At 37.2% G+C, this 24,326-nt stretch overlaps 1 long non-coding RNA gene across 1 annotated transcript in view; it reads right to left on the minus strand.

Moving 5' to 3' along the window:
• LOC111754944 (uncharacterized) overlaps window positions 1–24,326 on the minus strand; it is a 196,513-nt gene that overhangs the window by 148,663 nt on the left and 23,524 nt on the right. Inside the window, exon 2 of the long non-coding RNA XR_002789616.2 lies at window positions 13,534–13,682. This is a non-coding gene — a long non-coding RNA (uncharacterized LOC111754944). The remainder of the gene's footprint in view (window positions 1–13,533; window positions 13,683–24,326) is intronic.

Here is a 24,326-nt window from a genome sequence, read left to right on the forward strand (position 1 = left end):
CAGTGAAGGGGAGGGCAAGTCACCTGAATTCCTCCTTCAAGGCCTATTGGGTGAGGCCTATATTCTTCCTAGGTTGTCTAGCTTAAGAATATTTACATAAATCAACTTGTAGCTCCTGATGCTACTACAGCTCTAGGCTGTTCCAGGCCTCCAGATCTATCTTGCTATAATGTCCACCTCAGCTGGGGCCATACTGTGTCACTTGGTGTCTCAAATGCCTTTCTGACTTCCTCTGGGTTGGGGGAGTCCTTATCATCACTCTCCTCAACCCACCTGATATTCTCTGTATGGAGAAAGGGCTCATCTACATTCTTTCTAGGGTTGCTAAGGTCCTATAGCTGGAGGAAGTTTGCTACTGCTCCTGTTTACCCTCCGAGGTCCTCTATTTGAGGGGGAAACTCACCACACTGCCATAAGCCCATTGAGGTCCTCTGGGTGAGGGGGTTACTGAGTATCCCATCAGCCCAGCAAGGTGAAAGTGGTTGCTGATTATCGGTAGGCTGCTGCAGTCTTTTAGGTGGGGCGGAAGGGTTACCTATGATCTTGCAACTATGCCAGGTCTGGGTGGCAAAGAGGAGGGGCAGCTGATGATCCCACTGCTGTCCCAGGTCTGAGGGGGAAAGTCAGGGGGCTATTTTGTAGTTTTTAGAAGACAAATCCTATAAAATATTTTTAAATTTATTCCTAATTTATATTTTAGCTGATATAGATGTGTGTTTGATAGTTTCAGTTACAATTATTATTATTATTATTATTATTATTATTATTATTAAGATATAGAAGTAAAATTTTTAATCAACCTTGAACTCTACAACTATGCCTGACCTCTTAGTTCTAGTAAACGGACTTTTAGTATTCTAATGATTTCTACACAATAATCCTGTTATATATATAAAGAAAACTTTATTTATTTATTCAACTCTATGTAATATATCTACTTCTATATTATTGCATTGGCTATGACTTTAAGTATAATTTTGAATAGAAGTGGCCATAATGGTGTTTTTCTTCCTCATCTTGCTTTTTCATCATTATGTTTGGGAATGGCTATGAGCCTTTTGTAGTTATCCTTTATCACACTAATTGAATTTCTTTTCTTATTTTTCAGAAAGTTTTTAGGATGAGTCTTAAATTTTGCCAGGTCTTTTTTTTTTTTAATCTATTGAAAGAGTCACATGGAATCTTTCTCCTAGGTTAATATGATTGTATGAATTTTATACACCAAAATAACCTCAGGTTCTTGGCATCTCACCTGCTTAGTTATGATGTTATTTTTTATGATTTGTTGTTCAATTTTCTAATATTTTTCTCAGGGATGTTGCCTCCAAAATGAGTAGTGTTCTTCTATAAGTTAATTTCATACAATAGTTTGTTTCTTTTTGGAAATAATGTCTTTGTAAAATAAGTTGTGTTTTTTTCCTCATTTTCACCTAAGAATTTAAAGAATTAGAACTATCATCTTTTTAAACATTTTATAGAATTCACCAGTGAAACCGTCTTAACCTGGCATTTTCTTTCTGGGAAGAATTTAAATTTAAATTTAAATTTCATAATAGGTATGTTTCTTTAGTTTTCCTAAGTTTCCTCATGTCTGTTTTGATAATTTATTTTAAGAAACTTTGCATTTAACCTAAACTGTCAAATGTATTAGCATAGAGTCATTAGCCCACTTACTACTATAAATAAGATCTACGGTGTTATTTGTCCTTTTTATATTAATTTTTAAATGTTTTATTTTCTATCAAAATATCTATGATCTATTCATTTTTCCTTTTTTAATTTCTATTCTGTTCATGTTGTTTCACTGAATTTTTCTTTAAAAATTTTTAAATTTTATTTTCAAAAGAATAAAACAAAACAAAACAGAATAGAACAAAGCAAATCATAACAGAATAAAGCAAGCAACAAGAACTTCACAACAAGCAAGTGCAAAGTCAACAGTGGTTACCATAATGTCTCTTGTTTTCTTCAAAATAGTTGTCCAGACCTTCACATACAATAATATCAAACATAATACAATAGTATAAAACCAATCAAAAGAACACATTACAGGACTTCAAAACCAGATAACGAGAAATGAACAGTGGTTACTATAATGTCTCATTTTCTTTCAAACAGTTTTCCATGTTGTCACACATAATAAAATCAAGTAAAACACAACAGAATAAAACCAATCAAAACAAAAGGATAAAAGCATTACAGGATTTGAAAATAAGATGATGGGAAATCAACAGTGGCTACCATAATGTCTCATTTTCTTCAAAATAGCCATTCATAACATCACACAAAATCAAACAAACAAACAAAAAAAACCCTCACTGGAATAAAACCAATTAAACAAACAAATGAAAGCATCATAGTAATTCAAACAAAGATAATAAGAAATCAACCATGATTATCATAATACATCTCATTTTGGGCCAGGGATTTAGCTGAGTGGTATAAGTGCCTGCCTAGCAAGGATTAGGTCATGAGTTCAATCCCCGGTACCACCAAAAACCACAATAAATAAATAAAACATCCCTTTATGTTCAAAACAGCTGACCATACCACCAGACACAGCAAAATCTAAAAAAACAAGACAGAACAAAACCAAACCTAACAAAATTGTGTAAACAATGCAAGAGTTCAAGATAAGACAATAAGAAATTAACCACCTTCCCCTCTTAGAGATTTCCTCCCCTATAACTTTTATATCAATTGGGTTCTTTAGATCCCACTAACTCCTCCTATTTATTATGCTCAGGTCCACCCATATGAATTCAAGCTATTTTGCTAATGAATACGAACACCATTTGTATCCATTTACTTACAAGAGCCTCGAGATTATTCTACTTTATAGCTGGGTAGCTTTCCATTGTATGAAAATACTGTATCTTTCTTCTCCATTCTGTGGTTGATGGGCAAGTTACCACTGCTTTTTGTCTAGTCTCCTGTCACATGGAACAATTGTTTGCTCTCCTTTGATTTTCAGTCTATGAATTTCCTTTCCAGTTAAATGTTTCTTGTATATATTCTTGTATATGGATGGATGTTGTATATTGTTTCTTGTATATTGATGGATCTTGTTTCTTCATACATTCTCCCTGTGTTTCTTTTTATTGCCGAATTGAGGCCATCTACATTAATGTTTACAAGTGGCATACACTGGCTTGTCTCTGTCATGCATCCTCCTGTCCTTGGCCCTCCATTTTCCCCTTCGTTTAGTTGTCTGTCTTTTCTCCTCTGCTGCTGTTCCTGGAACCGTGGTCATCTTTATCTCTCTCTCTAGAATATCCTTTAGCACTCTCTGTAGGGTTTGGTTTGCTAGTCATGAATTCCTTCAATTGTTCTTTATCATGGAAGTATCTTATTTTTCCATCAATTCTGAAAGATAGTTTTACTGGGTAGATCAGTGTGGATTGGAAGTTGTTTTCTTTCAGGATTTGAAGCACTTCACTCCAAACTCTTCTTGACTTGATGGTTTGTGTTGACAAGTCTGCTGTGATTCTGATTCATTTTCCTTTATAGGTGACCTGTCTTTTTTCTCAAACAGCTTTTAATAATTCTGTTCTTGTGCAGAATTTCTGAGATCTTGATTATGATATGTCTGGGTATAGATTCAATTTGGTTATGGCTGTTTGGAGTCCTACATGCATGCTAGATCCATTTCCCATGTTTCAGAAGTTTCCTGCTTTTATTTCTATAAATAGCCCTTTATTTTCATTTGTGTTGACCCCCTGTTTCTTCACTGATACCTACCACTATTAAATTATTTCTCTTTGTATCATCTTATAGCTGTTGAATTGTTATTTCCTGATTCCTTTTTTTTTTTTTTTTTGTCTTTTTCCTTTTTATCGGTACTGGGGATTGAACTCACGACTGCCTGCTTGCAAGGCAAGTGCTTATGCCGCTGAGCTAAACCTCCAGCCCCCGTTTCCTTGTTATTTTTAAGAGATCTTTCATTTCATGATCACTAGCTACAATCTTATCTTCAAGATTTGAAAGTCTATCTTCTCTTTCAAGCGATATTGCCAGCTTTCAATTGATTTTTAATTTCCTGGGTATCTCTTTGAATCTGTTTCATGCACTGTAATTGCAACATTTTTCTATGCTCCTCTTTTTTTGCCTATATCTTCTTTAAATATGAGGAGCAATTCTTTCATGGTGTTTGTGATTTCTTCTTTTACTTGAGACATTATTTCTGATTTGATTGCTTTTACAATTTCATGAAGTTGTTTCTTTACTTCACTTGCTTTCCTTCTCAGAGATTTCAGGTGTGTGACTTTGGTTTTCTGCCATGACCACATCTCCCAGACTTACTGTGTGTGGGCTCGAGTTTTGAGATTGCCTTTTGCTCCTTCATCTGGACATTCTCCTGGGTTCTTCCCAACAAGCTGGTTGTGGGGCCCCAGGCACTTCTCACGTTGGCAGTCCCTCTGTGATGTAGGGGACTAGGACGGGCACTTGGGTTCCTCTGACCCCAGGTTTACAAGGAGGTAGCAGTGCATGAGGTGATCTTCTCCAGACCTGTGCAGCTACACTGGGCCTCCCCAGTGGCAAGGGGTACATGATGGTTGGATTTCTTCTCTCAGCCTGTGTGTCTACATTAGGACTCCTGTGATACTGGCAGCACACAGGGGTGTGTTTGTTTAATTCTCCTGGTGGATGATGGTGGGCCCAAACGAAGCAAAGACTACAACGGTGGCCTACGTACCTAATTACATGTCCCTACTTCTGCTGGATGCCCACATAAAGCAAGCCTTTTTGTGGCAGTGGCTAGCAGGTGGTGGCAGATCTGCAGGTTCTCTCTGCCCACACTGGCTGCCCACAGGAAGCAGCCTTCTGGTGGGGGTGACCAACAGCCAAGTAAGAACTCTGAATTTTACTTCTGATTTTTATCTTCTCCTTTCATCTATATACTTTGGATTACTTTGTTCCTTTTTTGCACTAGCTACTTAAAAAGTAAGCTTAGCTGTGGTATAATATTTTTAGTTCTTCAAGGAAGATACCCAGAAATGAACAGTTGGGTCAAATGGGACCTCTAATCCTAGTGTTTATAGCAGCTAAATCTTGGAGACAACCCAGATGCCCATTAGCAAAGGAAAGGATAAAAATATGAGGTCTTTTTTTATACAATAGAGTACTATTCAGCCATAAAGAAGGATAAATTTGAGACATTTATAGGTAAATGGAAGCGTCTTGAGATCATACTCATAAGTGAAATAAATCAGACTCATATTAATACCCTGGTATGTGAAACTGAAAGAGTAAATAAAGACCAATGTGTATATTAGATATTTTGAAATGGGTAGAAATTGTTGCAAAGGAAAGAAGAATTAGGGTAAGGGGGGAAAACAAAGAAAGGGAGAAAGAAAAAATATAACAGTTATACTACTAGTTTTTCTTAGTTCACTGAAAAGAAATGTTTATATTAATATCATTTGGAGAATTTTTTTATGCCTTGTAACTCTGAGAAACTACTTTGATGATAATAGTATGCAATGTAATAACTATTGTTATTCTCTATTATTTTGTTATGAAATTTTATTTTTTCCATAACATAAAAAAGAAATAAGCTTAGATCACATGATCTTTCTTCTCTTTTTTTGTGATTTTTTTTTATTTTGAAAGTATACAACAGAACAAGTCAGAATAAAGCCAACTAAGATCGTACAGTGAAACTGGTACAGAACTTCACAGCAGGTTACTGGGATAACAGTAATAAGTATCATAGTATATTTTGTTATCTTTATAATAGTTGTTCTTTCAATCCCGTATATCAAAATGAGATGAAATATAGAACACTATAGAACTTATCAAAACAGAATATTGAATAGAGAAGTACCATTAATCAGAAAAGAGCAAAACAGTAATAAAAATATTTGCCTTCAAAGAAAAGGTAGAAGGAAGTCCCCCTTGTTTGCTATGGTCAACCTGCCAGGAGATGCTCAGATTTCTGGTTCCCATTTGCTAATGGACAGGGATGGGAAGGAGAAGGAGGATAGGGGAAGTGGAATATTTGACTCTAGGCCATGTAGCAGTAGGTCACTATTGCTTAGCAGGGAGGCAGGATGGTCATTTGTTTTCACAGCATCCTCAGTTCCAACATGGCGTGGATCTCAGGAGACACTGCTGGTTCTCCCCCTGGAAGGGCTGCAGTCTGCCACCCTGACTCCACTTACAAAGGGAAGGGAGGTGCTGGCTTGGCTTCCCAGAGTCGTAAGTTCCAACATGGCGTGGATCTCAGGAGACACTGATCTTTCTTTTCTAATACAGCACTTAATATTCCCACAAACACTGACTTAGCTATACCATATGCATTTTGCTGTCACTTTTCAGTTCAAAATATTTTAGAATTTTCCCTTTTATTTCTTCTTTAATGCATAAAATGTTATTTAATTTCAAATATTTGAAAATTTTTAAGATTTTCCAAATCTTCAACATGTTTCAAGATTTAGTTAATTGCTTTATGATCAGCATATTTTGTGTGCCATTTCAATTCTTTATTTATGTAGAGACTTATTTTATATTTCAAAAAACTGTTTATCCTCATCAATGTTCTATATGTCCTCTAAAAATCTAAGTTGTTTTAGTTTAAGTTGATTGACAATTTTGTTCTAACCATATAAATATCTGTTCATTTTCTTTGTTTGCTTGTTCGGTCAATACATAAAGAGCTTTACTGAAACTATTATTGTTGTACTTTTTCTTCTGTGAGATATAAATTCTTTTTTGTACCAGGAATCTCTGCTTATTTTTTTCTTGAAGTTGAAACACTGTCTTTGGGATTAGGAATGTGACATTTTATCAAAAAAAAATATATATATATATATATATACACACACACACACACACACATGGTGAATTCAAGTGTCTCATCTCTCTATTTAGGTTTTATTGGTAGCATTCTATATCTAATTCCTTCTTGCCCCAGTCCTACCTTTTTTTGGATTAAATACTTTCTTATCTTCCATTTCACGGCATGTATTAGCTAATTAGGCATACTCTCATTCACTCTTTGAATAATTGCCTGGTGGTTTCTAATATATATGTGTTATTAGAGTCTACTTTCAAATAATATTAGACTACTTACTGTAGGATAACTTTATAAAACTGTACTTCAACTATCTCTGACCTTAGTGCTATAGTTATACAATTTATTTCTGTCATATATCTAACAATACTGTGCTGATATTTTACATTAAATATTCAGTTATACTATAAAAAATTAACAAGTTACATTTTCCTCAGTCTGAGGTGTCTTTTACTGTTTTTTGTTTGGGGGGGTACTGGGGATCGAATTCATGACCTAGCACTTGCCACACAGGTGTTTATGCCACTGAGCTAAATCCATGGCCCTTGAAGTATCTTTGAGAATGCAGAATTTCCTGCTGTGAATTATCTGAGCACACTATTTTCCTGAACACTGCTCTATTTCCCTTTGGTTTTGAAAGATAGTTTCATTTTATCATTTCTGTATTTTCTGGATCTTTGGCATGTTCTTTCCAAATAATGAGTGCATTTTACTGCAAATTAACCTTTATTATGTTTGAGTATTAGGTTTTGTTTTCTGAACCAGTATGAGACTTTAAGTCTCCAATGCACTAAAATTACTTCAGGATCAATTTAATTTCTTGTGAAGCTAGTTTTGAAGATGTATTAAAGAAAGTACAGCATTGCTTTGCTTTACAAATAGTTTTGCCCTAAAACTAAACCCTGATCTTTCAGCAGACCTATGCTCCCATTGTTCATCCTGGTTGAAAGCTGAACATCTTCTAGATGTGTAAATTATGGGAATTGTTCAGCATGCAAATTCCATACTGTTCTTTTCTCAGCTTCATGAAATTCTACACTCTACATGTACAATTTACCAGTATACAATATCAAGATGACATTGATGCATCTCTGCAGAACTGTTTTTGTGCATACCCTGGTATTTTACACTGCAAATTCCAGTCTCCTTGACCCAAACAGACTGTGAGCTTTGTTTTCTCAACTCAGTGAAATCAGGCTCCTCTCTAGTTTCTCCTGCCTGGAAAGCTGCCCAGAAAAGGCCTGCTGGCAGAAAACCAGGGTGTAAGGCTCACTTTCCTTGTTCCTCTCCTCTTGAGACTATCAGTCTTATTCTAACTTTTATCTAATATCTAAAAACAGTTTTCTAGTTGTTTATAGCAAAATACAGAACCTGTTGTTTGTTAGTTATATCATCATGGTTTAGGCAAAGCATCGCTTTAAGAAAGATAAAATGTAGTTACTTCATTAAAGATATGGTAGAAATATCCAAGTTAACTGCTTGTGCTTTTTCTAGTTGCACCCCAGATGTAAAGTGGGTTTTTCCCTATAATTCTGTTTAACTACAAATAGACTTCAGTAGACCATCTTTCTTTTCTATTAGAAATACTCCAAAATGTAGATACGGGACCAGGTGCAGATGATTTAATGAAAGTTAAAATGATACTTCTATTGAAATTTGAATTTAAAGTATTTTTCCCTTATAAAGAAATTCTTTTCTGTTGTAAAGGAAGATTTCCACTAAAAACAGATTTTATTGTTCTGTTTTATGATGGAGAGGGGAATGTCTAATCCCTGCTAGACAATTACAAAGAACAGTTTTTCTGCTCTTTGTCTTTTTCCTTTCTATTGGATTAATCTTTAATGAATATTTCAAGGTCCAACTCAAGTCCATCTCTCCAGGGAATCTTAGCCAATGATTTCTTCCGTGTTTTAGTTATAATAAAGCTAAACAACTGCCAAACAAAACACCAGTCAGAGCCTAGACGCGCATGGACATTTCTCACAGCTGATAGTTTCAAAAAAGGCAGCCTGGGGAAGGAAGGCAGCTCCCACTCAGATTCCTCTTGAGCCACTGTGTCCTAACCCTCACATGCATCACCACAGGGCCTGAGGTCGGCTTCTGCTACAGTCTAATTCATAACAGCCACCTATAAGCTACAAAATACAGCGGAGAAGTGCATGTCCACTTCAATTCCCAGCTCACACACTGTTGATGGTAACTCAGGCACAGGGCTATAAATTACAACCACCAACTGAACACACAAAATTCCAAGCACAGTAACAGTCAAAAGAGCCAATTGCTTCTTCTCATTTTTTATAAGAAAAAAGCTTTGTAGGTCCATAATCTAGGATGTTGTGGTAAGAGCACCTCTCTTACGATCTCCACATGAATTCAAATTCTTCCACAGCTTGTTGTGAGACCTTGAACAGGTAGGTCACTTAGCCTGGGCCTAGAAAGAATAATTGCCAAATTTATGCTAAATTACTGTCTCTAATATTCTAACAAGTATCCTACAATTTTTTGAAGCTACAAATAGAACTACATCTTTATATTTACCTTTTTAGACTAAAAAGTTAAGCAACCTGGCTGAGACTTCTGTGCAATGAGGCAATTTTAATCCCAACCTATTTTATTCAGCATTCTTGCTCTTAACCAAATATGGAGAAAACAGTAGCTTATCTTTCAGGTTGGATAAAGCTCTAAAATTCAATGACTATGAATTTGGGTCAAGAAAAGATTAAACCAGAAGACAGTTGCCTGGAAGACACCAAGTCAAAAGCTATTTTTCTGTAAGTCAAATATATTTGTGGCTCAACTGAGCTACTTAATGTGTCAAGATATTCAAGGTCTAAAATAAACTATTCCAAACTATCCTTTTTTCTCTTCAGTCACCAGTCAGCATGCTGGGAAACTTAGAAGAATTTCATGAAGAATCCATGACTTTGGAATTCCCCTAACATAGCATCCATTAATCAGCTCCTACAGTCTGACATGGAACTTCATACACTTACACATTATTGCATCCAATTGTTTACTTGTCTATCATTGTCAATTTTATTATGTTTTCTCCTTGGACATTTTTAGCAGTCTCCTCCAGGGCCAATATTTCTGATTTTTTTAATTAATTTGTGTTTGTAAGCATTCTTCTACACCAGGGTCCCCTTCCAAGATTCTTGCTATCCACAAATTACCTTGGCCCAAGTTATAGTCTTTAGTTCTATTTGAACATTCAATTTTATAAACATTTCAAATCCACTTGTTTCTTAAATTACAGAGTAAATTTGACTCTGTGCTTAGTCAAGAGAGCCTGCTGTTGTCACTTGCTTCAGCCTCATATGTCCATGCTTCAGAGAATGTGCTGCATGGTTCACATGCTTTGTGTTGTTTAATCTTCATGAAATCTACATGCAGTAGACCTTGTCTGATCTTTGAAGTATTTTGCCTCTTTTATCTCTATTATGGACCTGCTTGTCATCAATAAGTATGTATATCTGAAGCTTACAAGGTTTTCCTCTTTGGTTAGTTTGTAAAACATTTTATTTACTATCATTTATTAAATTATTAAATTAACTCAAGTGATGTGAACCCTAGTTAGTTTAAACTAATATTAGTAGCATAAAGGAACATGATATAAAATAAAGTTATTATTCAGTCAAAATTTAAAAATAAAGTGGAATCTAACATGGAGCTTTGGTTCAAAAGCATTTCATTTGTTTATTTAATCATGCGATTCATCTAACACAGTCCAAGACACATGATGATAGATGAGGCATATATTGTGATCCATGTGCTAGTGAGTACGTTCTCTTTGAAGCATGATATGCAGGAATGTGTAAGAGTTTTATAATCACAAAAATAAACGTATAGCTCTTCCTATCTCCCAGACTTTATATGAGCCTCTTTGGACATTTCTAACAGATGACCTGTAAGGGAGGGGGTTGGAGATGTAGCGCTGTAGCAGCTCACATTTAGCAGGTGTGAGGCCCTAGGTCTAATCCACAGCACACACACACACACACACACACAGCAAACAGAGAAATAAGGCACAACTAAAGCTATGCTAAGAAATATACTCATAAGGCCACCACTCAGAAGGTCTCCTTTCTAAGAGAACACCCAGCTTGCAGTTGGGTCTCTGGAGGGTGTCTTGATCATACAGCATCACGCACGTGAAACAACTGATGGTCCTTACAACCCCGAGGCCTGGCATTTGTGTACAGGCATCACTATTTTATTCCACTTTAAATGTTCCTGGTGAAAAATTTGCACAGTGCTTTCTTGTGAAATATTTTACCTCTATTATCTTGCTCATTGTCTTAATAGAACCAAAGATTAAAATAGTGGAGCAGTCATTTAAAAATTTACTAATGAAAATAGGGCTCATGTAAAGGAAGTTAACAGACAGAGAAATTGCCTGTAAGAGCCATGTATGACACCATAGGTGACTAAATCTGGACACCCCACAGGGAAAGCACTGAATGGAACAACTAATAGGGGAAACAAATCCCATCTTCCTTAGTTTTTATAAACGATTCACCCCACTACATATATCTACTTATCTACATGCTTAGATAAAAAGATTAAAGTTTCAAAACAACACAAAATATTCACAGTTAAATAGAAAAACAAATGAATCAGAGTTAGAGTTAGAGAAGCCATTCTCCAAAGGCAAAGAGTCACATGAAAGGTTAGAATAAACATCTAGATATCTTAGAGAACACACAACAGTTATGCCAGTTTATCATGAAAGGAAATCTTTCCAATAAGCTTGAAATAAAATTCTTACTTGAAATTTAAAATGTAGAAGCAAATGAATGTTTACCATTTCCTTCCACAAATGTCAATGAAAGCAGGGCTCTTTCTTTTATCACCCCTGTGCTGCAGTTTGGATCCTGAAAGGCCACATGAGGGTTGGAAATGCCCTCAGTGGGAGGCACCTGTCCAGCATATGCTACACTCTGGGTTCAGTCCCCAGCACCACAAATCAGAGAGATGGAGACAGAGACAGAAAGACAGACCAACAGACAGAGCTCAGGAGAAAGAGAAGGGAGATAAAAAGGAGGATGGGCCATTGAATGTCCCTCCAAGGCCCATTGAAGGCTTTGTCCCCACCCATGGCACAGTTGAGAGGTCGTGTGGCACATAGAGAGGTGCAGCTTCCCACGTAGTCTTCTGGTTTTTGAGGCTGTGCTCTGAGAGGGCTTCATGAGAACTCAACCCCTGCTTATTCCTCTTTTTTCATGTTCTGGCCATGAAGTGCATGGTTATACTCCACCACCAATTCCTTACCTTGATGTTTTACTTGGCCACGGGTTCAAATCGGGGGCAGGGGGTATCTATTATAGACTGGAGCCACTCAAAGCTGTGAGCCAAAATAATCTCTTCAATTTTATAAATTTATTACCTCTAATAATTATTTTTATATTACCAGAAAGCTGACTAATCCACACTGAAAATCTGACCAAGCCCTATTACCAAACTAAAAACTTGTTACTCATTAAAACAATATTATTTCAGTTGACGGGCCTGTTTCCCTAGTCATATCTAGGGAAAATTTTAGTATTTCTGGCTGAATCATGTTTTCAATTTTACATCAGTATCAGATCCCATCTTGGAGACTTTTGATGTAAAGCTGAACTGCTGACAGGTTAAGATTACTTTCCTCTGGAAGGCAGGGATGCTGAGAAATGCAGGACCGCACAACCATTTAAGGCGATGCCACCTGATAATAGGACATTTTGTAAAAACAGGGACACCTAAGCAAGACTCTCACTGAGCTGACAGGCATCCAATCTCTGTCAAGGCTCATTCTTATAACATGAAACAAGAGACACTCGCCTACGGTACAGGCTTTAACCCAGTGGGTGCTGTTTTGACACTAGAAAGCCAAGGCCTCAAGTGGCCCAGCTGTGAGCTGTCCTCCTCTGCTCCTGTGACTCGGGCTCCCTGGTCCTATAAAGTCAGCCTCTAAAGGCCTCTAATTCCTCACTATGTTCTCAAGTACAACCTTAGTGAAGGCTTCATGGCAATCAAAGCATGTCTCAGTACACTGTAAGCATACTGAAATAGCCTGACAAGAAGACATCTCTAGATCAGAGGTGATTAGAAGTCACAATATCCAACAGCTCTTCCATCTAACTATTCTGTCATTCCCATGTCAGATAAAGTAACCACGCAAAAAAGACCTTATGTCTCTCCCCTCATTACTTTCTTCAGTCTTTGTTGTCTCCTTTCTATCCAATATTTCTACTTCATCACTAGCTGCTCTATGCAGTGATACTTTTTTCATTAATAAAAGTGGTATCATTTGTTCTGGTTGTACTCATTCTAGTGATAACTCTTTTCTCCATCAATCTATTCTCAAAGTATGGTGATCAGAGCCCCCTGTATCAGAAGTACCCAGAATCTTGAGAAGATGCTGGGTCCCAGACCACATCGATGTGGCTCTCTGAAACTGAGCCCTGAGTTTGCATTAATAACCTGCTTCTATGGTGATTCTATGGCACTTTAGTGCTACTGACCCACATTTGTTTACATCAGAACCATCTCATTAGTGACTGTTCCATTACTACATCCATCCGTAATATACCTTAAGGTGAGATTCAGACAGACAGCTGAGCTGGACTGGGAGCCTGAGGGCAACAACTCTGAGCTCTAATTGCTGCCTATTTTAATGGCACATTTTGACCTTGGCACTGGCAGGTGGTTCTATTGTCTTGTGCACTACCACCCAAGAGACTAAAAATAGACTCTACCTGCATACAGCATCTCCAAATGAGTCTGCTTCCTTCTTCCTGATGCTGCTCCAGGGACAAGGCTCCAGACACACTTGTCCTGAAGTGCTTTTGCTGAGAAGTGACATGTGAGTTCAAACAGCAGTGTGACCTCCTTTTTCTTAAAAGACCTTGGGGTGAGAAAAAAATCCAATTGTAATTATAATCATACAATGTAACATTACCCAATTTACCAAATTTTGAATGTATTTTGGCATATTTGGTTTCCTATTTCTATTGGACATATAGTTTACTAACCTGTTTTCAGTTTTATAATTATAAATTTGGTTTTACAAATAATTTGAATGCTCATACAGAAAAACAGATCCATTTTGAGATATTTATGAAATAATGCAAGACAGGGGTTTTAAACATAATATGTACCTAAGAATCATCTAGGAAGTACTGTATCACAGTTACTAGTGTCTTGAATATCAGTTCTCCCAGTGCATTAGAGTTCTTCAAAGAAACAGAACCAAAACACACACACATACACACACACAAGAGAGATTTATTATAAAGAATTGGCTCTTGAGCAACTATCTCTAAGATGATAATATGTAATCTATTAACTGGTGATTTCTTACTGTTTTTTTTTTTTTTTTTTTTTTTTTTTTTTTTTTTTTGGTAGTTCTGTATTACTTGTACCCTTACACCATTTTGTTTTGTTTTGGTTTTTTCTCTTTTTCCTTTTAAATAAAATTTAAAAAAAAATAAGGAATTGGCTCATAAGGATCATGGAAGCTGAGAAATCCCATGACCTACCAGCGATTTGCAAACTGTAGACCCAGGAAAATAAATGGTATAATGTAATCCAAGTCTGTACCTGGAGAACAGGAGAGCTGTTGGTATTAATCTCAGTCCAAGGACAGAAAAGATGACATAGCAATAGTTTCCAGAGCAAGCAACAAAGCAAGAAAAAAAAGGTTAATTCTTTTTCTGAATTTTGCTCCATTTAGACCACCAAAGGATATGACGATGCCCACACACAATGCAGAAGCCAATCTACTATGTCAAACAAATTAGACACTAATTTGCACCAGAAACACCTATATAAACATATATGGAAATACCATTTAATCTGATATTTAATCCATGACCCAGAAAAACTGACACAAAATTTGCCTACATGTAGTTATTAGTATAATAGCCTTGCACAAATTGCTTAACCTATGTGTCAATTAATCAATTTGAAAAATGGTCATAATATTGATATGTATCCTATAGTGTTCTAAGGTTTAAATTAGTTAATAATATAAAAGTTTCGGAAGTGTCAAATGACATACATTATGTATTAGTTTTCAATACAGATTACTGGAATGCATTTTCAAAGGCTTGATAAAATTCATCCAAATTAGATCTCGATAATCTACATTGTAAATAATTATTTCTGATCATTTTGATGACAGTAGCTTCTGGACAACCATTTAGGAGACATTATCTAAAACAGTGATCTTCAGAGAGAAAGGCAAGCAAGTAAATAAGATAATTATCTGGGTCTAGGAAGGAGTGCTGGTATCCTATACTGTCTAAAACTAAGAAATTTGGTTTTTAGTAGTATTTCAAATACTAATTGTTGGGACCCTCTCTAGTCTTACATGGTTTGGATATCATTTAGGAGGTATAAGGAATTCCCTATCACTGGGGAGTAGAAATTTCACAAGACATGGACCCACAATGTTGGGGTAGAAGGACATAGAAAAAACACAGGTCAAAATTTGACGACTAACATTATAAAATCATCACATATTTATCTCTGTCTGACAATTGTAATGCTTATCTGTAACTAATGATTATAAGATCATCACACATACTTGAGAAAAACTACCCTACTATATCCTTATGAAAGTGTCACTAACGTTTACTTATGCTGACCTTGTCCCTTTCCCAGAAAAGACCTTGATTGGCCTAAACTGCCTATCAGTGAAATGGTTATTTTTAGAAACCAGCACACCCCTGTAAGTATGAACTACATTTCATGCTCACCAGGCACGCCAAGCAGGGTGCTCCCTGCCTTGTAGCATCACTTAGCTGCTAATATAGTTTCTCTATATTTGCCACACTGTAAAATAAACTTTTCTTCCCATTATACTAGACTTGACGCCCCCATTTCTGCTAAGAGCCCCACTTCTTTACTCTTAAAGAGACGGCAGGGGCCCAAATAGAGATGGTATTTCCATCAAAGACTTCCCCTGCCAGACACAATAATAGTAGCCCTTTACTGATTATTTCAGTGTCCTCCAAAGGTCGTGTACAATATCTGCTAAGGTAAGCCACAAGCAATGAACTAACCCATCCCAAGAAAGAGGCCATGTCAGCTGTAATTAGCAAAGCTCTAGGGGTGGAGCCACCCAAGCCCTCTGGAACTCACTGGATGCTAGTTATGGAGCTGTAAGACTTACTGTTTTCCCTGGTGTTTCTCAGTCTTGTTTTGGATTAATTCTTTTTTTATCTCTTACTCTTCAATTTTCACTGAGGAATGCTCATTCTGCCACTGTGAGCCTACAGCTTGGTATGTTTGTTTATCTTTACAGATGTTCACAGCTAAAACAGTTGCCTTGATTCTCAGAGAAGGCTTGGGTTTGGACTTCTGAGCAATGCTGTAGCTGTTGAGACTTTGGGGAAGGAATTAGTGCATTTTAAATTGTTTACAGAATAGATACATCATGTGAGGTGAAATTACATTTACTCAGACACTGAGAATGGTTTAAAGTGATGTGTTTGGATGACAAGTTGACAAAAGGTAGGTTTGCGCTGGTTGATCTAATTTTCAATCTAACTGGATTAAGAAATTCTTGGGGAAGTGATTACATTCTGAGGACACTATTCTCATCAGTGCCTTCACCTGTTAATGAATTCATAGCTGACCAGCCTGTTAGGAGGTGGGGCCTCAAGTTGGAGGAAGTGAGACAGGGGTGAGACCTTGGGATCCGTGTCTGGTCCCTGGCTCCTTTCTCTCTTTCCAGCCCACTCTACTTCTCAGCTTCCCTCCACTATCCTGCCATAAGGTCTCTGCAGTCCAGCTAGCTGACTAAAACCTGTGAAACTATAAACTAAAATAAACTCCTCTCCTTTAAATTGTGGGGGTTAGATACTTAGAACCAGCAATGGAAGGCCAAGCAACACAACTACCTCACTAGATGTAATGTGTAGAAATGTAGTATGCAACCTAAGAAATCGTGTATCTTAGATTAATTCTCTTGCTCTAAGCATAAAATAAAAATAAAACCAATTACTCAATTTGACCAGGTACAATTGACTTGCCTTTTCTCTTTGTCCTTAAGGTGCTTTTATAATGAAACTTGATTTTGTTCTGGATTTGCAAAGATGACTCAGCAAAATAAAATAAAATGTGAGGTATAAAAGAGTTATATAGGAAATGGACAAAAATTGGTATGATCAATGTCCCACTGTAGGCTGAAAAAGAATTTGGTTTTGCAAAGCATTTACTGCATTGTGCATAACTCTGTAATTATAGCAGGGAGCCATTCCTTCATTTTTTACCTAACACAGTGTAGAATGAAAATCAGCATCCAGTTTAATGCTGTGTGGGGGGAGAGGTCGGAAAGAGAAACTCTTAGTTTTTTTATGATAGAGAAAATATCATGAACCCACATTGTTCAGATCTTTAGAGACCTGAGTTTAATATTTATATTTTATGACATTTACTAAGGATTTAAAAGTATGCATTGTACCCTTGGACTTTTAAAACTATTTATATATCTTCCGCTTTGTTGTATTATAGTAACTACAGTAACCTGCCTATCATAATCAAATATTGGTTTATGGTTATAATTACAAGCCTAAGGCAGCAAAGCTTAAAATTAAATTGAATCACAAATTATCATTTTTGGAAACCAGAAATGGAAAAAAAAAAAAAACAAAACCAGTTCTCAGCCAAGCAATCTTGAATCCTGAATTTAGGTTGGACTTGCCAATGATAAGTGCCCTTGGTCCAATACAAGGGAGCACAATTCCGAAGCCAGCTCCTAAAATCAGTGTTATACTGTATTCATCACCCTCCAACTTGTGATAACCTTAAAATCCTAAGCTAAAAGTCTCATGTGTCAAATGCAGTTATACAAGAGATCTCTGCAAAGAGAAACTGAACTCTTTTCAAGTATTTTATTTGGAATATGTTCACTTCCCCAAAGAGATATATTCCTATCAGCATAAATAGAGACTTGGAGAAGAAGAGTGAGGCACCGTGGGTTTCTCTAAGTGTTTCTGTTTGAGCTCTTGGTTCTCCCGGAGGAGCTTGTCATGACTGGCTTCCCCAGTATCAGTTCTACCTTGTCATCAGAGGAGCTCAGGAACCTTGTTGGTGAGAGTAGCTATGGTTCACTTTGGAGGAGCTCTGGTATTTACATGGAGTGTTACTTCCTGGCTCCAGAGGGGAAGACGTGTGCCATTTAATATCCAGGAGAAAAACTGTCATGCTGGCTTTCTGGAATGTACTTTATTGTTCTTATCATCAGAGGAGCTCAGGACCTCCATGTCGCTGAGGATGGCTGTCGTACTTTTCAGGGCAGCCCTGGTTCTTATTAAGCATGACTTCTCGGCTCTAGCGTAGAACTCTCAACCTACCAGCACAGCTCCTTCACCCCACTGGCATAGACTTTCTAGCTTCTATCACTGATCTTTGGGCCTTCCCAGCACAGATCCATAAAACATACTGGCGTGAGTCCTTCTCATGAGCTCTAGACCACCAGTTGGACTTGTGAGAGGCACTGTCATGGGCTCTAGGTTTTCATCTGGACCCATTCAGGACACTTCTGTGGGATTCAGGCCCTTGGCTGAATATTGTGGGTCTTTAGTGTTGTGGATAGATTTCCTGCACTTCCTCGTGTTGAACTCTGGGTGACCATCATAAAATAATATTATAAATTCTATGTCCTGATTCTAATTTTCTCCTTTCAACTGCTAAGTACAACACACACATAGTCTGAAATATAGTTGATAACACTATTGGCATTTTTCTGAGAGAACTGATGCAAGCATCCTTATTATTTCATACTCACACCGCATAAATCTATTTACCTATACATGCATACTCAATATATTTTACTAGTGATACAATCACCAAGTAGTATGACCACCTTGTGAGAATTTAAAGAAACAATTATTAAAATCACTGGGGAAAATCCCCCAAAGACTTTGTTGATTAGAATAGTAGGACAATTATGATTGCAAATATTAACTAGCATGTGGGGGAAAGAATGGAATAAGCATGAAAAAATAACTATGAATGTGACTGTATTAAGATATTTGATGTCTACCCTATATTGATATCTAAGAAACACCAAAATTCTGCTATATGATTTTTGTGGATATTGTCTGAAGTTTCAACATAAAAGAGAAAATATTTCTTTGAAATCTTTTAGATGAGTGCCTTCTAGCCTTTTGTGGTGGAGGGATTTCTCCTGCTTGGGGGTGTGGACCTTAACAGAGACTTTTCCATAGATTCTTGTAAGGTAGCACATCTGTATGCTCTACGCAGCTTTACTTCCTAACAGGAGACAAAGGTGAAAAGCAGAAATTGGGTCCTTCTTCAACTATCCTTTCTGGAAGTTACAACACCGACTTTACCCTGAATGTCAGAGTTCTACACACAGTGTGTGACGAAGATAACAATTCACAACCACCAACAGCAACTCATTATGATCTCCTTGATAATTATTACAAAGTTAGCTTTCAGCTATAGGGTACAGTAAACTGGAGTTGGAGTTGATTTTTGTATTTGTTTGTTTGTTTTTTTCTGGGATGTTTCTTTTCCACAACCATCTATTTTGGCCAATCCTATGCAAATGACAACATCATGATTCTACCTTAGAGAGATCTTCAAATTACATCCAGTCCAATTATACCTCAGTCTCAATTTTTACTAATCTGGAGCAGAGAGGCCCATGCATTTTTAAAATAAAAACTTATTCCTTGCATTCTCAGTCTTTAGACCAGGAGTTATGGAATGGGCTTCTCCCACAACACAGAGTAGTATGATTGCTGAACACAAGAAAGAAGGAAAGAGAGTTAGTGGGCTGAGAAATGTGCCCAGGCTGTCACTTTTTTTAACTGTAGAACAACCAACCTTGAGGCCATGCTGACTGGTGGGTGTTTTGCACATAGATGCTGGTTGGCATTAAAGTCACCCCATGAAGAGGTAGCGAAATGATACTAGGATGCCTGAGAGAGGACATAAATACAAGAAAGATATTGTAAGAGTCCAGGAAGTGGCAGTTCTAGGTCATAGTAGGACCAACCTCCAGCACTGGCAAGCCCAACATATATTCAAGGTTGCTTGGCTCTAAGGCCAATTTTCAATTCATTGTGGCAAATAAAAATAGTAGTTTTGGATGTTTAAACTTAATTAAGCACTGCAGCCTGAGGTTTATCTTCCATGCTCCCTCTGTTCTGTATTTTTCTCTCTTATTCCAGCCTTCTCCAAGCACTGTCAGTTACTGGGTATTCTCTTGCTAGATCCTGTATTTTGCATTATCTTATACTCTGTTCCTTTTCCTGCATCACAGGCTACTTTTTTCCTAAGTGGGGATTACATTAGTCAGCTTCCACCTCCAGATCGTAATGGAACCCAAAGAGATCTACAAGAAAGAATTTTTAAATTAGAGTGGCACAGCACACTGCTGCAGTAGGTAGATCTTGGGTGATAGGGGTCCCTTTTTGGACCTCTCCCAGCCTCATCTATATAAAATGACACCCTTTTCAGGAGACGTTCTAGTGATTAGGAAACAGGGAAATACTACAGGGTCTCCAGGTCATATATTTTTGCTATTTTGTATATCTTGAGAGGCCTTTAAAGATCAAAGGAGTTTACCTCAGACATCATTTTTCTTCTTTGTCAGTTTTGGGGTCACAGTTTGGCACAAGATATATGCTTTTATAATATTGCAATCTACTGAGATAAAAATAACTCATGATGTCAAACCCTCAGCCGAGGAATGCTGTCTTGCGGGATCATCTTGAGGAGGGAGGCAGGGTGCGCCAGGCCCAGGCCTCCCTCCACGGAGACAGAAATAGAGCATTCACTAATGGCCTGCAGCAACACGGAGAGGGTGGGAAGTAGCAGATACATTTAAAAAGAAAAATGGCTCTCAGTATCGGCTAAGTTCCCAATCTTTATTTTTCTCAGGTCTATTTCTAGCTTCTCTTTCCACAGCACTAGAAGCTACTCAAAGTAAAGAGCCTTTGACCTGCCCCGACCTCCAGCCAAGCTCTCAAACAGGCTGTGAGTGATGCTTCAGTGTCTGGAGTTTTAAGTGAAACCCCCACCCACCCAGCCACCCACAAAAGACCCGCAGAGGGAAGAGGATCTCATTGGCTTTCATTTCCCCAACTTTCCGTTTTGGTTCTCTACAGCAGAACTCAGTACAGCTGCGTCCCCAAGTGATTCTAGTTCAGAACTGCAGGGGGAGCAGGCTGTGGATTGAATTCTGACTCAAAATGCAGTCAAGGAAGCAAACTTTCACACTTTCATCTAAAAGGATAAGACCACTCTGATTAAGGTAGCCAAAGTAGCTTCTTCCTTCTTCTTTTAGGTCAACAGTTTAAATTTTACAAGCAGTACTTAGGGTCACAGAGCAATCACACTGAGAGTCAGTTTCTAATAGATCACTAGGAATTTTGCCCGATTAAATGCAGAACAAGAATTTGAAACTTCTGCCCCGGTGAATACAAAAATGAAATGAAAATTGTTTTAACTTCCGTTTGGTTGAGATGCTTAAAAAGCAAAGTTTACTTAGGAAAATGTATCAATGTGATTATTTTGTGTTCATAGCATATGATTCTACTTACAAATGCTTATTAATTGTTACAATCAGTCACTCTAAAGATCTTTCAGTAAACTCATTGATCAAAATTTTGACTTTCTTCTTTAAAAAAAGTTTCTAACAATCTGGGAATCTGGGGCTGCTGAAGGTGAGTTCCAGCACACCAGCACCAGCCTGGGGACAGTTTAAGATCATGGCTCCCAGCGGATAACTTCCTGCCCAGCTTCCAGCCACACTAGACTGAGCTCTGTAGGTTTCCTGGCCTGGCTGGGCCATACCCAGCAATCTTCTTTCAATCCAGGGAACTGGGGCTGCCCTGAGGTGAGTTCCAGCACACCAGCGCAGGCCCGGGGAGAGTGTAAGGAAAATTTTTTAAAAAGGGTCATCACTTCCAGCAATTAAGTGCCTGCCCAGATCCAGCCACACTAGACTAGGCATGGGAGGTTTTATGGCCCGACTAGACCATGCCCAGTGACATTCTTTAATGAGGGGAGCTGAGGGCACATGAAGTGAGTTCCAGTACATCAGTGCTTGCCCGAGGTGTGCTTTGGACCATCACCAAACTGGCTAGGAGTCCATGCAGCTTCCTGGAACACCAGGGGTGGGCCCAACTAGACCTTGCTCAGCAACCTCCATTTAGTCCCAGGATCCCAGGGCATAAGAGGTGATTTCTAACATGCCTAGGGAAGCTTTGGAACATCACTTGAAACACGGAAATATAAGAAAATGACAAGACGAAAGAACAAAATGCAATCTCAAACCTCCAGCCCATCCCAAGAAAGCCCAGAAGCCATGTACATAGAAGACAATATACCCCATACACCTGAAATAATAGCAACTGAAATAAAGAAGCAACTCCAGGAAACTTTAAAAGAATTCAAATTAGAAATAATCTCCAAGGTAAAAGGAGAAATGATAAAAGTAATGAAAGATATGCTGAATACATCTAAAGAAGACACAGTTAAAAAATTAAAGGAACAAAACAAAAAGATAGAATCCCTGGATGAACAATATAAGAAACAAACAGAGTACATGAAGCAGATCAATAGAGATACAGGAAATCAAAAGTTCCATTGAAAGTTGGCAAAACTGCCTCAATGAAAGGGAAGATAGAATTTCAGACCTCAAAGACATGACTGCAGCTAGTGAAGAGGAAAGATCTTTTAAAAATAACAAGGAACAAGGAAATAACAATTCAACAACTGCAAGATGATGCAAAGTAAAACAACATAAGATTGATAGGGATAAATGAAAAAGAAGGGGACAACACAAGTGATATCAAGAGGCTATTTACAGAAGTAATAGCTGAAAATTTCCCAAACATGAGAATGAAAACTGACATTCAGATTAGTGATGCATATAGAACTCCAAATAGCTATAACCAAAATAAAACTACATCCAGACATATAATAATCCCCATCCCAGAAATCCAACATAAGAATAGAATATTAAAAGCTGTTAGAGAGAAAAGATAGATCACCTATAAAGGAAAACCTATGAGAATTACAGCAGACTTCTCAATATAAAAAATGAAGTCAAGGAGAGTATGGAGTGAAGTATTTCAGATCCTAAAGGAAAATGATTTCCAACCTAGGCTGATGTACCCTGAAAAACTGTCTTTCAAAATTGATGGAAAAATAATATACTTCCATGACAAGAACAGCTGAAGAACTTCATGATCACAAAATCAACTCTGCAAAGAATACTGAAAGACAGTCTAGATACATTTAGAAAAAAATCACTAAGGCAGACAATTAAAGAGAATGGAAAGATAAAGATGCAACAGCAGAAAGATAACATGTCAACAATAAACCAATATGTAACAGTTATAATCATTAATGTGAATGGTCTCAGTTCACCAATTAAAAGAAACAGACTGGCAGAATGGATCAAGAAACAACATCCAACCATATGCCATCTACAAGAAACCCATCTAAACCAAAAGTAAACTCACAGACTGAAAGTCAAAGGATGGAAAACAATACTTCATGCAACAGAAACCCCAAAAAAAGCCAGGTTTGCAGACAATTTGAACTTCAAACCAAGAATGATCTGAAGAGATAAAGAAGGTCACTACATACTGTTTAGGGGAAAATTTCAAGAGGAAGAGACAACTATCTTAAATATATATGCATCAAATTCCAGAGCATCCAGCTATACAAAGCAAGTATTAACAGAAATGAAAAATCAAATAAGCACTAACATAATTATAGCAAGAGACCTTAACACACCATTGACACCAAGGGACAGATCAACCAGACAGAAAATCAGCAAAGAAATAACAGAACTGAATCATACCTGTGAACAAATGGACTTGATAGATATATACAGTGTTCCATCCAACAACATCAGAATATACATTCTTCTCAGCAGTACATGGGACATTCTATAAAATAGACCATACACTATCCCACAGAACATATTTAAGTAAATGCAAAAGAGTTGAAATTATCCCATGAATGTTATCAGATCATAGCACCATGAAACTAAAAATTAATGATAAAAAACTGCAAAAACACATGGAATTTGAATAATACATTTGAGCAATCAATGGGTCACAGGGGAAATTAAAGAAGAAATTAAACAATACCTACAAGCAGATGAAAATACAAATACAACTTACCAGAATCTGTGGGATGCAATGAAAGCTGTCCTTAGAGGAAAATTTATTGCACTGAGTTCCCATATCAGGAAAACAGAACAAATATAAACAAATAACCTAATGCTACACCACAAACATCTAGAAAAAGAACAAGTCAAGCCCAAAGCCAAAATAAGGGAGGAAATTATAAAAATCAGAGTAGAAATTAATGTAATAGAGACTAAGAAAATAATCCTAAGAATCAATGATCAAAAAGTTGGTTCTTTGAAAGAATAAATAAAATTGATAAGCCCCTAACCTACCTTATATAAAAAATGAAAGAAAAAAATGAAAATTCATGCATTAAGGAATGAAAAAGGTGAAATCACTAGTAACTCTGTGGAAATATA

This window comes from Cavia porcellus, unplaced genomic scaffold (genome assembly GCF_034190915.1).
Source record: "Cavia porcellus strain 051 isolate PalLab524CR breed Dunkin Hartley unplaced genomic scaffold, mCavPor4.1 scaffold_27, whole genome shotgun sequence".
Classification (NCBI taxonomy): Eukaryota; Metazoa; Chordata; class Mammalia; order Rodentia; family Caviidae; genus Cavia; species Cavia porcellus.